Source organism: Melanerpes formicivorus, unplaced genomic scaffold (genome assembly GCF_026170545.1).
Source record: "Melanerpes formicivorus ecotype bairdi unplaced genomic scaffold, bMelFor1.0.p_v2 SCAF_20, whole genome shotgun sequence".
Lineage (NCBI taxonomy): Eukaryota > Metazoa > Chordata > Aves > Piciformes > Picidae > Melanerpes > Melanerpes formicivorus.
Genome location: NW_027142372.1, coordinates 1397354 through 1413256, shown reverse-complemented (window position 1 = coordinate 1413256; position 15903 = coordinate 1397354).

Sequence of the window (15903 nt, the reverse complement as noted above, 5' to 3'; positions counted from 1 at the left end):
CTGGAGGGCTGAGCCCAGAGAGTGGTGGTGAATGGTGCCACAGCCAGCTGGCAGCCAGTCACTAGTGGTGTGCCCCAGGGATCAGTGCTGGGCCCTGTGCTCTTTAACATCTTTATTGATGATCTGGATGAGGGCATTGAGTCTATCATCAGTAAATTTGCAGATGACACCAAGCTGGGGGCAGGAGTTGATCTGTTAGAGGGTAGAGAGGCTCTGCAGAGGAATCTTGACAGACCGGACAGATGGGCAGAGTCCAACGGCATGAGATTTAACACATCCAAGTGCCGGGTTCTGCACATTGGCCACAACAACCCCATGCAGTGCTACAGGCTGGGGTCAGAGTGGCTGGAGAGTGGCCAGGTAGAGAGGGACCTGGGGGTACTGGTCGATGGTAGGCTGAACATGAGCCTGCAGTGTGCCCAGGCAGCCAGGAGGGCCAATGGCATCCTGGCCTGCATCAGGAACAGTGTGGCCAGCAGGAACAGGGAGGTCATTCTGCCCCTGTACACTGCACTGGTTAGGCCACACCTTGAGTACTGTGTCCAGTTCTGGGCCCCTCAGTTTAGGAAGGATGTTGACTTGCTGGAATGTGTCCAGAGAAGGGCAACAAAGTTGGTGAGGGGCTTGGAACACAAGCCCCATGAGGGGAGACTGAGGGAGCTGGGGTTGCTTAGCCTGGAGAAGAGGAGGCTCAGGGGTGACCTTCTTGCTCTCTACAATTACCTGAAGGGGGGTTGTAGACAGGCAGAGGTTGGTCTCTTCTCCCAGGCAACCAGTACCAGAACAAGAGGACACAGTCTCAGGCTGCACCAGGGGAGGTTTAGGCTGGAGGTTAGGAGGAAGTTTTACACAGAGAGAGTGATTGCCCATTGGAATGGGCTGCCCGAGGAGGATGCCATGTACGCTTACCAACTCTGATAACACTCAGCACAGTTCCTTTCTCCTGACCCTTCAATCAAGAAACCTTTTCAGAAGAAAACCTGACCCAGATACCTCTAGAGTGGAAGCCTTAATGCTTTCCAGTTACACACATTTCCAGGTGATGTGTACTGCTCAGGTACCCAAAAGTTACTCACAGTTGGCTGTAACTAACTGTGATAGATGTTAGTGTCACTTCAGACATTTGTGATGCTTTCGTTAGCACATGCTGCCTCCAGAGAGAAAACTATCTTGCAATAGCTGACACAGAGGACACAAAATCTTTAGAATGCCTCTTTCTGCCGTTAGTATAGATGATCTTTGTGCAAAGACAAGTCTGGAAAATACGTATTAACTGCATTTTCAGTAAATTCTGTTGTAAGGGAACAGAGAAACTTTCACCTTATTTGTTTACTTGTCAGCTAGCTTCACCCATGTGTTGGAAGTATTTAGATGAACCAAACATTCTTGAATTTTTGGGGCTCTATATTCTTATAAATATTTATACTTAGTATGAATCCAAGGCAGTGTCTCCATCTAAATATAGCATTCTGATTTGTGGCTGTGCAAACATGAGATGAGAAGTCAGAGCATTACAAACTACACGCAGCAAGTGTGTGTAATTATGCTCATTAAAACACACTAAGTGGAAAATATTTCATTACCTTGGGCTACAAGAGTAGCAGGACAGACACTCCCTGGATCCTGACTGCAAGCAACTTATACCCCTACCATGTGATCCTGTATTTCTAGCATCTTGCTCAGACTCTCAGGGACTTTCTTAGAGCCCTGAAACTAGAACCTGCCCATGCAGAACTGGGGCAGATGCATGGCCGCTTCCAGAGTAAATCCTTGTAAAATTACTCTCTGAGTTACTGGAAGGCTGATGGGGAGCTTTGCTCTGGACTTAGAAGTGTCAGAGTTGGAATTTGAAAAATGCCACAGAAAAACTCTAAGCAAGACCTTGTCTTCCTTTATTGTTAGAAAAAAAATTGCTTGTCTGCAGCCTGGGTATTTCCTGTTGCCACTCAGTGGATTCAGCCTACAAGTGGGATCCTCTGGAAGCAGAAGTGAAAATGAAAACATCACCGCCCCATATTTGCCATCTGTCTGATGTTTTGTAGCTGCCTTTATTAGAATGGACTTTTAACTTTCATTCTGGTACTGTCTGGTTTATTTTTAACAGCATAAATCCTCAGTACACATTTTCTCTCCCACACATTTACACTTTTTCCTTTTCCCCTCCAAACACCTTCATGTTGTTTCCCAAAGATCCCAGTATGACTCTGCCCTACAGAATGATGGGGACCCTGATCCTTCTCACTTCTCTGAATGAAAGCACAGCAGGAAGAACTCCTGCAGTAATGTTTATTCAGCTGTGAAACAGTCTTTCAAGGGAAGTAGCAGAATTGCTAACACCTGAGTCATTTTATCACAGTAACCCAAAGCTCTACAGAACGTACGCCCTCCACTAGAGCAAAGCCGATACTGTACTGCCAAAAATCTCTACCTTGTTCAAAGAATGCAAAATAAAATACATTGATTCTTCTTACTAGGCAATAAATGCATTGTGAGGCTTCTGATTCTTGTTCTTTTCCAACCCATGTTACAAGGAAATGTGCTCAGTTTGTCTTTCCCCTTGACAGGTGTTACTGTGCACAGCTAGCAGGAAATGGACACTGGAGAACACATACCTATTGAATGTCTGAGAGTAATGAAGTGACTGGAATTTAACAGGTTTAATTTAAACCTCCAATTCACTTCCCCTTTAGGAACTTAGTTATAAACCTAGTCTTCTTGGTAAACGACTCTCTCTTCCATTTGTCAAGATGTCAGATATGTTTTAATATATTTACTCATTTCATTGGTCCAGGTATGAAGCCACAGGAAACATATTTACAGTGCAAGCAATCACAGTTCTAGTACACGTTAACTACAACATTTCTCCTGTATCCCAATTTTTTGGCCTGGAGCAGAAGCAGAGATAAAAGGTGTGAGATAAGGAATGAAATTCAGATAGCTCCATAATGTCCCTTGCCTAACATTTTGTCATGGTTTCACCCACTCTCTATGTACACATAACAGTAACTCAAAGGAGTGAGCATTCAGTGACTGGTCAGCCCGTAAAGGAAGGTCCTGCTTGTGTTCCTGGGTGGAACTGGTGGCACTGCATAGGAACACATTTGAATGACCTAAATATTAAATCTTTTCACTAATTTCCTGTTGGTGCAAGTGTAGAAACTTCGGATTACATGTAATTTGTACCTTCAGAGTAAAAAAATATCACCCCATCCTGCACTTGCTGAACTAATTCAGGCTCCAAATGGTTAACCTATTCTTAAGAGAATGGGGGGTGGAGGGGTGGGGGCAGATAGGGCATTTTCCCTTCTGGGCTTCTTCACTACAGCTGAAACTGAAAACAGAAGTGCTGGAATACCACAATAAAGGCTGTTCTTACTGTATTTTTGAACTGACTAGAAGAGACAGGACAATCGAGAAACCCTGTGAGAGATAATAAAAGACAAGAACTTGAAAACTGAATTGTGATGTGGCCACCAGAAATATCACTCTCTGAAGCAAAAGAACTTGAAAGTACATCCCTAGAGACTGGAGTGCCAAGCCATGCTCTTTTTTCCAAGCTAGATTATGCAAGAATCTTCTGCGAGCTCATAGCAGGAGAAAAGCAGCAGTGGCTTTTGTCAAGCATCAAGCTATCACAAAAATCTAAGAATTACCATATTAGATTAGGCTATGCCCCCTATCAAGTTCCTCTCAGCAGCCATTAGCCCCAGATGCTGCAGAGGAAGCCAAGACACTTCTAGTGTATCGTATTCCCCAGGAGACCTTCACCCCCCCTTTCCCAGAGTCAGCATTTGGATAAAGCACTGAAACATCAGAGACTGTGTCCTTCTCTGCTCCAATGATCTCAGAGGAAAGGCATATAACTTGGCCCCTAACTGGTAGGTGTCTGGGCCCTTTCAGAGTAATTCAGGGTTAGCTGTAGTCCAAAGAGCATTTAATTTGTAAGTGTTTTCAATAAAGCAATGTAAGCCACCCGCATTCCTCTGGGATAGTCTGGGTCTGTGTTTCTGGCTCTTGAAACACTTCAAGAAAAAGCTGATACCAAGCAGGATCCTTTCAAATGGCATATCAGGCCCTAAGTGATATTTTGCGCAGTGAGCTAATTATTATTTTAATAAAAAGGAATCATCCAACAAGATTTTTGCTATGAACAGACAGAACAGTAGCCCCAGCTCAAATGTTTATGCAAGATGAGTACACAGCCCAGTTTCTTCCCTATTACCTTTTGAGAGGCAGTAAGGCAGCCTCAGGCAGGCCTCTGTCTCCTTGGGAACGTCACTGGGGAGCTGTACCACTTCAGACTTCTTCAAAATGGGAGAGCATTTCAAAACCAACCACACACTTTAATTACTGGCAATTAGAAATTCCTATGTTTGTGTGTTTACAGCTGAAAAATGTTAATGTGTGCCAGTTGTGTCAGAAAGTTTGATTAAGCTCTTTAAACTGAACTTGAAAAACTTGAAACACTCCAAACTCTCTATGATCAGAGTATCTTGGGGGGCTTTCCAAAGTGACATGCAGAAGTCAGAACTGCTTTAATAGTCTCCTCAGTGTTCCCAGTGGACCATAGCTTGCCTTGCAAAGACACACACCCAACAGAATTGGCAGAAAGGATCTCTATCTGGCAGTTACACAAAGACTAAGCAGCATCTTAATCACATCTAAGGTCACTATTGAATGGTAAACCTGTGGTTCAAATGATTATAGCTTCTATGTAGCAGGATGCGTGAGCAGCTCTGAAATGAGATAAAGGTGAGCCTGTACAGGTCAGCTTCTTTTTCAAAGTACAGCAGAGCTGTGTTAGTAGATATTTTAGAGAATTAAGACTGAAAGAAATAGCACCAATAAGAAAGTGATGTTAGACTAAGCTCATAAGCAAAATACAAAGAGAACAAAAGGTACTTTTCCTGGCCTAACACAAGATGATATTTCTATGGCTATGTAAGGCTGATGATAAATGTTTGCCACAGAGCTCTCCATGTGTCATAAAATATGAGCAATAAAATAAAGTCAAAGAATTGAAAAGACAAATGACAAGCCTCTGTGCATCATTAATGAATGATGAGGGTAGAAAGGCAGAAGATAACCCTCCATGCATATAATAATGATGTCTTTGACTGGTGGTGCTTCTCTATGCCTGCACGTTTAATAAGATGTGTTAGAATTAAAAATTTAAAAATCAAGTCCATGTGCTCCATAAAATATGAGGAAAGAAGCAACTCTAGCCTAAGTTAAGATCTTACCATTGTACGTCCTATTAAAGACCGAGATGTGTTGATTTATGCAAATCCTCATAAATGAAGCATGGCAGTGTGCTGCTAGTGGCAGCCAAACAAGTCACAGGGTCAGTAATCTCATGTCTCTTTAAAAGAAGGATTTTCACAGTTAGCAATGAGTTGGTAGTCCACAGGAAACTATCATCATTGCATTAACTGACATTTGCTCAGCTGCTTTGTACCTGAGGCTGCTACAGGCACCAGGTTAACGAGCAGGGTACTGTATTTTTTTCCCCCAGAATATCATGCAGTAGAAGACCGCAGGAGTTCACGTTCTGCTTGTAACACTGTCCATGGCTAAGGAACTGAATGCAGTTTAATGAGCAAACCCACATGGAACAGCACTTTCAGTATCACTGCTACTTCCTATGGGAGAAATGAAAGCACTCAGAGTGACAACTTTCTTTTTCCACATCTTTAGGAAGTGGTTTTATGTTGCACTCTCTATTCCACTGAAATCTAACCCAATGTTATCCACTCCAACATGCCTTTACTGAGAGTCAAAGCTGTATTTCAAACTTTTTCCAGGATTAATGGCATTGCAGGATTGGCTGGACATGAGTCAGCAATGAACACTTGCAGCCCAGAAGGCAAATATCATCCTGGGCAGCACCAAAAGAAGCATGGCCAGCAGACCAAGAGAGGTGATTCTGCTGCTCTGGTGAGACATCACCTGGAGTACTGTGTCAAGCTCTATGCCCCTCAAAACAGGAAGGACATGGAGGACAGCCACAAAAATGATCAGAGGGCTGGAGCAAAGGCATGCAGCACTAGGACAACAGTCAATGGTTTAAAACTAGAGAAAGGTACATTTAGATTGGACATTAGGAAGAAGCTCTTTACTATGAGAGTGGTGGAACACTGGCCAAGACTGCCCAGGGAAGCGGCAGAGGCTCCACCCCGGGAGACATTCAAGGTGAAGCTTGATGAGGCTCTGAGCAACCTGATCTAATTAAAGGTACCCCTGCTTATTACTTGGGATTGATCTGGACAACCTTTAAAGGTCCCTTCCAACCTGATGCATTTTATGATTCTACGATTAATAATGGTTGGACTCAGTTGGACCCTTAAAGGTCTTTTCCAACCTGAACAATTCTATGATCTGTTATGTTCCAACAGGCATCCTCAGACAAATGTGATCTTGGGGGAAGGAACAACTGCACCTCTGCAATATCAAATTTGAAAGAGAGTACCACCCTCCTGAAACATTACCAGTGCTTACTGCTACACACAATAGTGCTGGAGGTTTTACCTCCCCAGTTTACAAAGGGAGTGAAATCATTTCCTGAAAGTGAAACAAGCTACATGATTACAGAACATATTTTATCCTGTGGACTAAATATTTAGTTATTTTGCAAATATTGCCAACAAGGTCAAACCAAAAGGCACCTGGTGTTATCCTCATCACACCCCAGCCATGTTGGGTTGCATTTGAAGCATCCAGCAACATTGGGTTTGGGCTTTGCATTTGTTATAGGGAGGTTAAAAAACATAGCATTTCACATTCTGCTCTCATTAATATCTGCACATATCTGCTGGAGTCACTTCCCAACCTGTCCACACCTTGAGTACTGTGTCCAGTTCTGGGCCTGTCAATTTAAGGACACTGAGACTCTTGAACATGTCCAGAGAAGGGCAACAAGGCTGGTGAGAGGCCTCAAGCACAAGCCCTATGAGGAGAGGCTGAGGGAGCTGGGGTTGTTTAGCCTGGAGAAGAGGAGGCTCAGGGGTGACCTCATTGCTCTCTACGACTACCTGAAGAAAGGTTATAGCCAGGAGGGGGTTGGCCTCTTCTCCCAGGCAACCAGCACTAGAACAAGAGGACACAATCTCAAACTGCTCCAGGGGAAGTTTAGGCTCGAGGTGAGGAGAAAGTTCTTCACAGAGAGAGTTGTTAGCCATTGGAATGGGCTGCCCAGGGAGGTGGTGAAGTCACCGTCCCTGGAGGTGTTCAAAAAGGGACTGGATGTGGCACTTGAAGCTATGGTTTAGTAGTCATGAGGTCTTGGGTGACAGGTTGAACTTGATGATCTTTGAGGTCTTTTCCAACCTTATTGATTCTATGATTCTATGAGTTTTTGCCTGCCACATTACTGTCATCTCCATGACTCATTCACTCAAGTACATGAAAGTATAGGAAAAAACAGGTAGCACAACATTTCCCATACTCCAGACAGTATAGGCAAAAATTAGGGTGACTATATGACACTCAAGGACAGATTTCACTTGGCTTGGCTCCTCTGTCACCATCATCTCAGCTGACCTTGCTGGCTAAATGGTGCTGACAATGGTTCTGCATTACAAAGTGTGTGTGTGGGAAAATCAAAACCAAAATCTTCTAACTCTACTATATATATTAACATCCAGAATCTGGGAGTGGCTCAGCTTTCCTCTAAATTAATTTGATTCCATGTTTTCAGACTTAGGACAGGCACTTTGCAGAGCATGCAGCAGCATCTGCTTCCCAAGGGCTGGTGCCTCCATAGAAGGTGTAGGTTTGAGGAAGAAGAGACAATTTTGGAAATGTCCTCCCTGACAGAAACAGTGTATACATATTGCTCAGAGGTCTGGGATGTGGCTAAATGATGGGATGGGAGGCCCTTGACTCACCTTAGCAACCATGTAACAAGTGTTTTTGGTGTGAAGCACCAACAACCCAGTGGTTAAATCACAACAGCTCGGATTTCATTGTTTCTAGCTGATGCTAAAATTTCTAACCAAATGTGCAGAATCAACTAATTAATCTCTGAATTGGCACTATGATTTCAATTACAATTAAAATAAGTTAAAAAACCTGCTGGTTATAGAAATGTCTTGTAGTAAAGTACCCAGCAGTAGAAATAGCACAACCATGATGTTACTCAGAAATGCCACTGCAAGAAGCTTTATAGTGAATGCCAAGCACAAGCTGTGCTCTGGAGAGTATGCTGGAGGGGCAGAAAGGAAAGCAGGGGTGTGAAACCAGATGATGGGGTGAGGATGAAGTCCTGGAGGAGAAATAGATCATAAAACAGGTAATGGAGTAAAAGCATGTCACACGTTCTTAAAAGCAAGGCCCACAATCCATCACGATGTCTCTCATAACTTTACTTTTCTTTTCTCTCTACAAATACCATTAACAACCCTCTTCCCCCTTCCCAACCTTTGTTTGAACTTTAAAATGGTGAAAATGTGCTTTCATGACCCATTAGTGCACTTCTCAATGTCTTCCAGGCCAAGTCTGCTCAATTTCCAAAGCAAATTATTTTTTTTCTCCATTTTTTTCCCCCATGCTGCCAGTTCTGCAATGGAATCACCTGAAAGCAGAAGTCTGCTCCTAAGGGCTCAAGTATCATCAACCATAATAAAAACCTGGTAACTGGAAGTACCTCAGAATGATGCCATTAATATGCCAGACAGAGCAGAAAACTAGCTCACTTTCCCACAACTCTGCTGTCTCTTCATTAATAGCAGCAATCAAAGCTCATTTCCACAACACAAGCAGATACATTGGATATGGGCAGCAGGTCTAGGGTGAAAGTTCCATTCTTTTATAGTCATTTCCCTCACTGTAATGGCATTTAAGAAGACCTTGTTTGCAGCATTAAACTAAAAGCAGCATGTGCATGTGGGCATTGAGGGAGACACAGCTGGACTAAGAAAAGCATCTGGCCTCTATACAATAGAAATCTTAAATCTCAAAGCAATTAAAGGTTAAGTAAGGGACCCTGTGCTGTTCCCTGATGAAGTGAATGGCCAAACATCTAAGGTCTGCAAGGCAGAGGAGTCCACCATCAAAACTTTCAGGAGTAAAACACCAGGTATTTCTTTTACTACACTTGAAAAATTCTTGGCCAAAACACGAAGGATTTTGTTGTTAAGTTTCCTAGTCATGCAGTTTTCCTTAACACCCTGACATTAAAGATTACTACTTACTGAGAACAAAATTTTTAGCAGTATATTCCACACACAAAAAAAGGACTGCAACAAAAATAAACCCATTTTCATGACTCATAAGGGAAGGGAGAAGAAGTGGTTCCTTTAGCTCTCAGGGCCTGGGAGAGAGAGAAGCATCTCCAGGTTGCGTGATAAAAAGTTCCACCCTTTTCAGAATGAAAAGCGAGTAACAGTCTTCACAACTAGTATCATGTGCCAGTAGAATGGGAATGATTTTCCAGTTACCCTTTCCCATTCACACTTTAACTAACTTTGGACAAATTTACTTGGCCAGCCCAAACTTACTGTTTTGTGGAAGTGACAAGCTTGCTGGAGGAGGGGTTGGTACAGATGACCTTTGGAGGTCCCTCGTAACCCAAACCATTCTATGATTCTATGAATGCAGTAAAACTTAAATCCAGGGCTTGGTGTCATGGGAAAGAAAAAGGCAAACCTCTTATAAAAGGAATTTGGAGAATACTAAGAGCTGTATTGAAATCATACTTTAAAATTATTTTTATCCAGCTGAATGTCACAGCTTGTCACTTCTATATAGTATAAATGACTGAATAGTTGGGATGAGCAATAATACCATGGCAGATTGAGTCAAACCAAGATGTGATTCTTAGCTCTGCTACCAATTCATGCAGATAAATCATTCAAAGTCTTTGTGCTTTGACTTTCCCATCTGAGAAAGGAGATATTCAGCTTAGTTCACAGAGGTGTTGAAGTGTTGATCATTTTTATGCACACAGCAATGTGAACTCAATGGCTGAAAGGTGCTTTCAAAGTATTAAATATTCTTCTTGCTCTTATGCCTGCTTTCCTATTCATACTGTTTATGAGCAGTGCTATTATTTTGACTAAACTTCAGCCCATTAGAAATTGACAGTATAGAATTTACATTCTTTGCAATGATAAATGCATTTCATTTTCTTCAAGCAAATACATTCCAACCCAGCAGTTAAGCGTAAGACTAATCTCTTTTGTTTCACATGACTATTGAGTAAAAACAAGTGCTCAGGTGCTTTGTCAAGCCGAGGCCATAAGGGTTTTTTGGGGAATAAGCTTCAACTGGCAGCTGAACTATTAGATTTGAAAAAAGTTCCCTTCCAGATCTTGAAGAAACTATCAGTAATTTGGCTCCCATCTAGAACTGCAATATCTCCTGTTCCATCTTGCTCTGACAGTGAAGGGAAAGCAGCACTAAATACCAGTCTATGAAGCTGGAGGGAAGAAACAGATTTTTCCCTTCACCATCTTTACAAGGATTGAGTTTACTTATGCAGTTTTACCAGGTGTGGTGCATTTCCTAAACGCATTCCATAAACCAACAATGTCTCTGACCACTTCTGCTGTCTCCTTGTTTTACACATCCATAGAAGTTATTTCTTACACAATCAAAAAAAAAGTGATCCAGGGCACAAGGAGGTTTGTGCAAGATATGAGGTATAAGTTGATTAATTCTTCTAGAGTACATGCAGTGAAATGAGCTATAGCTATTGATATGTCATTGACTCAGACCTGGATATTCACATTAATATGAAATAATTGCTATAAATCTATTCTCGCTATCTTCAATAAACCAGAAAGCAGCATCAACAGTGCTCACTTAGACTGATCTTCCTGAGATGCTGCGTTAGGTCAGAGACTCAATGCAACAAGGGCTGCAGTTTGTAACCTACAACATTACAGATTAGTAGGATTTCATTGGACTTGACTATGACTGGGATGAAATCCAGAAGGCAGAGGAGGATGATCATCGATCATCCCTTCTTCACCCTCCCAGCCATCAAAACTTTGAGATCTTGAGATATGAAAAGCCAAGAGATCACAGCCCCAGTTCCGGTACTGGGAAATCCTAAATAGCTTCTTGGAACGATGTCATCAGCTTTATTGAAATGACAGACTTGATGAACTTAGGTGAAACAAATGAAAAGAGACTATGCATATGAGCTGATAAACCTAAGAAAGAGCCTAGCACAGAACAATCTCCAGTGGACATGAAATGCAATGAAGTATTTGTGTAGCTGGGACATCTGAAGAGTCCTTCTGCTCTCAAACCCAGAAGTAAGCAAAAACTAAACTCTGTCATCAAGAAAGATATTGGATCAGATCTTGAAGAAAAATGGTTAAGATTAACTTACAACTGGCAGCAGCAAATGCTGAGTGTCACTACACTCAAAAAGGGGCGGTGAAGAGAGAGGCCTAGGTCTTGGACCAAAAGTGTGAAAAAGCTTCTTTTCTTAATGAAATCTCTGTAAACCGAAATAAAAGGTAAATCACTTAATTCATCCTCCACAGAAGCCTGTATCTCCTACCTTCCCCTAGGGAACATGGAAAGGTGTTTGGTTTTTTTTAAGGTTAAGAGATTTCTGATCTGTAAATTACCAGAGAGATTTGTAGACTGTAGACAGAAACACCAGAGGAGTGGACAAAAGCTCAGTAAAGCACTGCACAGAACTAAACCAGTGGTCTGGGTAAACAGCACGTCTTGTCCCTGGTGACATATGGCCTGTCACTCCCAGAGCTACTAAGGAGATCAGGCAAAAGAAGATAATTAACTATGACTTTTGAGGTTGCAAAGACTCTCCATGTGAAGAGCTGAAAGCAAGAGGAATTGCTGCATTTTGAAGCATGTCCCTTCCTGGAATAGGACTATTCCATCACAGATGGTAATGCTAAAAAAATAAAACAATGGAAACTGTACTGTAATACTGCACAGACACTGCTTCACCACAGAAGATGGCATGTTTTCAGTAATGCCTTTTAATCCATCATTGCACATGAAGTTCCCACTGTTTATTTTACTCTCATCAGAAAACATGTATTGATTTGCTTATGATCGTAATTCCTGACTCAAATCTTTGTTACATCACAGCAGGGGAATGTAGGGAGGAATCCAGAAATAAAACCAAAATAAATCTCCATGTGGATTTGAGAGTAAAACCTTAAGCACTTTATTCTTTGGAACAGATAAAAAAAATACATGATCCGGCTTTTGTGTGCAGTGGTAGTAATATTACTTAATATCACCCAAAAACTAGCAACAAACCCCAGTATTAAACTTGTGCAAATGGCTCTAGAACCAGTCTTCCTGACAGAAAAGTTCAGACGTGCTGTATGGCCCATGAGGTTGCCTCTGGAAGTAGTTTAGCCATTTATTTGTCCTGTATTAATAATGGTGAAGTATGAATAGCTCATAAAAAGCGTAGCAAGGATTGCAGAAATTTTGAAAGAAAGTAAGTTGGAATTGAATCCCTTTATAGAAACATTCTCCCTGCCCATTAAAATGCTGCCTTTATTCAGTCATTCCCATTACCAACTATCCCAGATGGCTAAAGGACAGGCAGGTAGTGCTGCTAGTTTGGGTTTTCATCTAATGGAACCTCTCCTTTGAACTCAATCCCTTCTGCTTAACCATGGAGGGCTGGGAGACCGTCCTCACTTCTTCCCTGTGGGATTCTCATAGTGCACTTAGATTTTTCTCCTTCTTGGCATCTCTGGGGTTGTGATTCTGTTCCTGAGATCTCTATGATGACCCAGCAACCTAGTATGTCTTGTTAAAGGAAAAGAAGCTGACCTTGATACCTAATTATTCAGGAAAGGAAGTCACTAAATAAAAACTATGAACCTGATTTACTCCACAGCTGCTCAAACAGCTCCTGCTATACATGCAGTGCCAGCAATGGTCTAAACCACCTTGGTATAGATACTGAACATACTTATGCACATCTGAGCTGGAAAGTAATCCAAAGCTTTTCTAGCATGATGCCACAAAATGCTACTCAATCAGACAAGAGTCTGCAATTAAGTGACACTTACATTCTGGGAATGACCCAAGCCCAGGTCTAACTGCCTAAACAATGGCTGGAAGCGCAGTAGCAGCCCAGTGCTAGTAAAACTCATCTACAAATACTTCTGACAGCCTTAAATTCTCGAATACTTAAAGCCGCCTTCTGGCATTAAATACTCAATTATGAGTAACAGTTTATTGTGGCTAATTCACAATGAAATCAAAGGAAAGAACTCCAGGTGAAACTCCCCCGTGATAGGGCCCAGGAACTCAGTTGTAACATGTTATTAATTGAAGTTTTAGCAGCTGGCTGAATAACTGTGAAAAATTAGTAATACAAAACTGACAAAATTTTTGCATCACTATCAAGAGCAACCACTGAAGAAACCAAACAACGGCTCTTTTACAGGGAAGTTATATTATGCTTAGAAGATGTTTTTATATTTCTATGTTTAGACCACAAACTTACTGCCACTGTATAGGTAAGGATGATAACTACAGATGGTTGAATGGTGTTCAAGAGTTGTCAAATACATTTTTCAGCAAGTGCTGAAAAACTGTTAATCATATTTTCCTGCTGTTAAACCAGTTCTATAGCCAGCAAATAAAACATGTCTGGATTTTTGCCAGCTTGCAGTGACTAATTTATTCAAACACAATTTTTCCATTATTCATGTCCCTTTCAAGGCAATTTTTTAAAAAGATCATGATGTGACTTATTGACCAATTTCCTTTAGCTATATAAAATTGTAAATTCTGCTTCATTTATTAGCTTTCCTATATATCTAGTGGGGAGTTATTCCTGTTGGTTGCTTTCATTTGTGTGCTTCTGATGGTAAGATCACAGATTGGCCTCTCTACACAGGACTGGAAATTTAGCACCCCCAAACTATTGACTAATCTCACTAATCTCTATCCATTATAAGACCAGGGCAAATGATAAACCTTAAGATACAACCCACAACTTTAAGATCAATGCCACAAATTGCCTTCTCAGGTAAAGATTCAGCAGACAAGTAACCAACACAGACACAGACAGAACAGACAGAAATGATAAAGTTTGGAAGGTACCTCTGGAAATTATTTAATCCAACCCTCACCACCAGAGTAGGTTCACCAGAGCAGGTTGCACAGGACATTGTCCAGGCAGATTTGGAAAGACTCTGGAGATAGAGGCTCCACATCCAGTGCACCAAGGCAAACTGTTCAAAAGACCTGAACTGCACCTGCACCTGGGTGAAAGCACTGCCTCTGTCTCCCTTTATGTGAATTAAGAATTCTTTTACTGCCTTGACAGGAGTCTCAAGTGAGTACCTGATCCACACAGGGCATTTTAACACACCATCTCTACATAAATGAATATGCAAGTATCATACATGTGTGGGTTTGGGTTTTTTTTTTGTGGTTGTTTTGGGGGTTCATTTGCTTATTTGTTCCTATCAACACCATTAGAACCAAGTGACTGCAGGCCCCTTGGCCTTTCCAGTCCATAACAACAGGGACCTCTCTGTTTAAAAAAATGAGCCCATTCTGTTCCCTCAATCTGCTGTGATGGAATGGAATTTGTATTCATCATACAGCACTCATGGTCAGAGGGAATCACTGTCTCCACCAAAGATTGTGCACTTTAAATCCTTTGCTAGTTCAACTGCTATATATTTGACTTTAATTAAAGTTCTGTTATGAATTATAAAAGACCAGATCTTCAAAGTCATTAATTAAGGCCCCTCGGTGTCTGAATACCAACACAGTAATGACAAGTGAGATGTACAGTGCCTATCAGGATGTGGCTGCGTGGCAGCAGCACAAAGCAAGCAGAACTATTATTCTGACATGTTCAGGATTGCACTTGCCGATTGTTAGAGCAAAGAGACCTCCCATGAATACAAACATAACAGCAGTGGGGAATAGTCCAGCTCTAGCATGGCACTGTTTGTAAGCCTCCTCCAGAATCTGAGAAATGGGTCACTAAGTGAATTCTCCTTAGGGACTGTCCCTGCAGTTTGAAAAGCAGAAACTCCACTGCTCTGTACTATGGGGCTTAGGAACTGATCATGCAATCATGTCAGCTTAGGTTTTGCTCTTGCTCTTACTCTTACTATGTGTGTAGTAGTGGCTAGCTCATTAGCTAAGGGCTAGCCCCCATTATCCTTACTCACATCTTTCACTGCAAAATGTCCCATTAAGATCAACAGACTCACTGACAAAACACAAGGCAAGCCAACACCAATATGGATAGCAGGATGTGTCCCCTGTGCTGCTAATAATCATGCTGAGTTTACCAAGCTTAAGCAAATCCAGCAGCGTTGAGACTTCCTTTTTCTGCCGAGCCACCAGTGATACGGAGTTTCTTTCAAAGGCAAATTAGTTCTGCACATTTTATCCACAAGACCCAGCTTATTTTCAAACAGCGAAGCCATCAGCCAGATATTCCTCCCTTGTTATTGTTAGACACTTTGCAAAGTGAAATATGAACACCAAATGGCCAGGTGCTTTGCACGCATTGCAACCAACCAGGCAAGGTCCAGTGGTAAATGATGCCCTCATTTGTAAATCGCTGCAGAACTGGATGGCTGCAAATGAAGGGAAGAGCCACAAGACCTAGTGTTCAAGTTCCAAGAACTCACCAAGTGTCATTGTATCCTACCACACACTTGAAACTGAAATAGTTAAAACAGGCAAGAATTACACTGGGAAAATGTGTAGGGAAAAGAGAAATATTTATCAAGGCAGTTTGTATTTTAAACCTTCTCTAGACTATCTGGCAGTGTCAAGAAGGTACCAAGAAGTCTGTCCTGGTGACATTCGTAAACTTGGCCTGGGGTTTTGTCCGAAATAGTTTGGCATATTTCCACTGCACTAATTCACCCACCGGAAGCTTTGCAATGCCAATTAACACCGCCTGAGGACACAAGC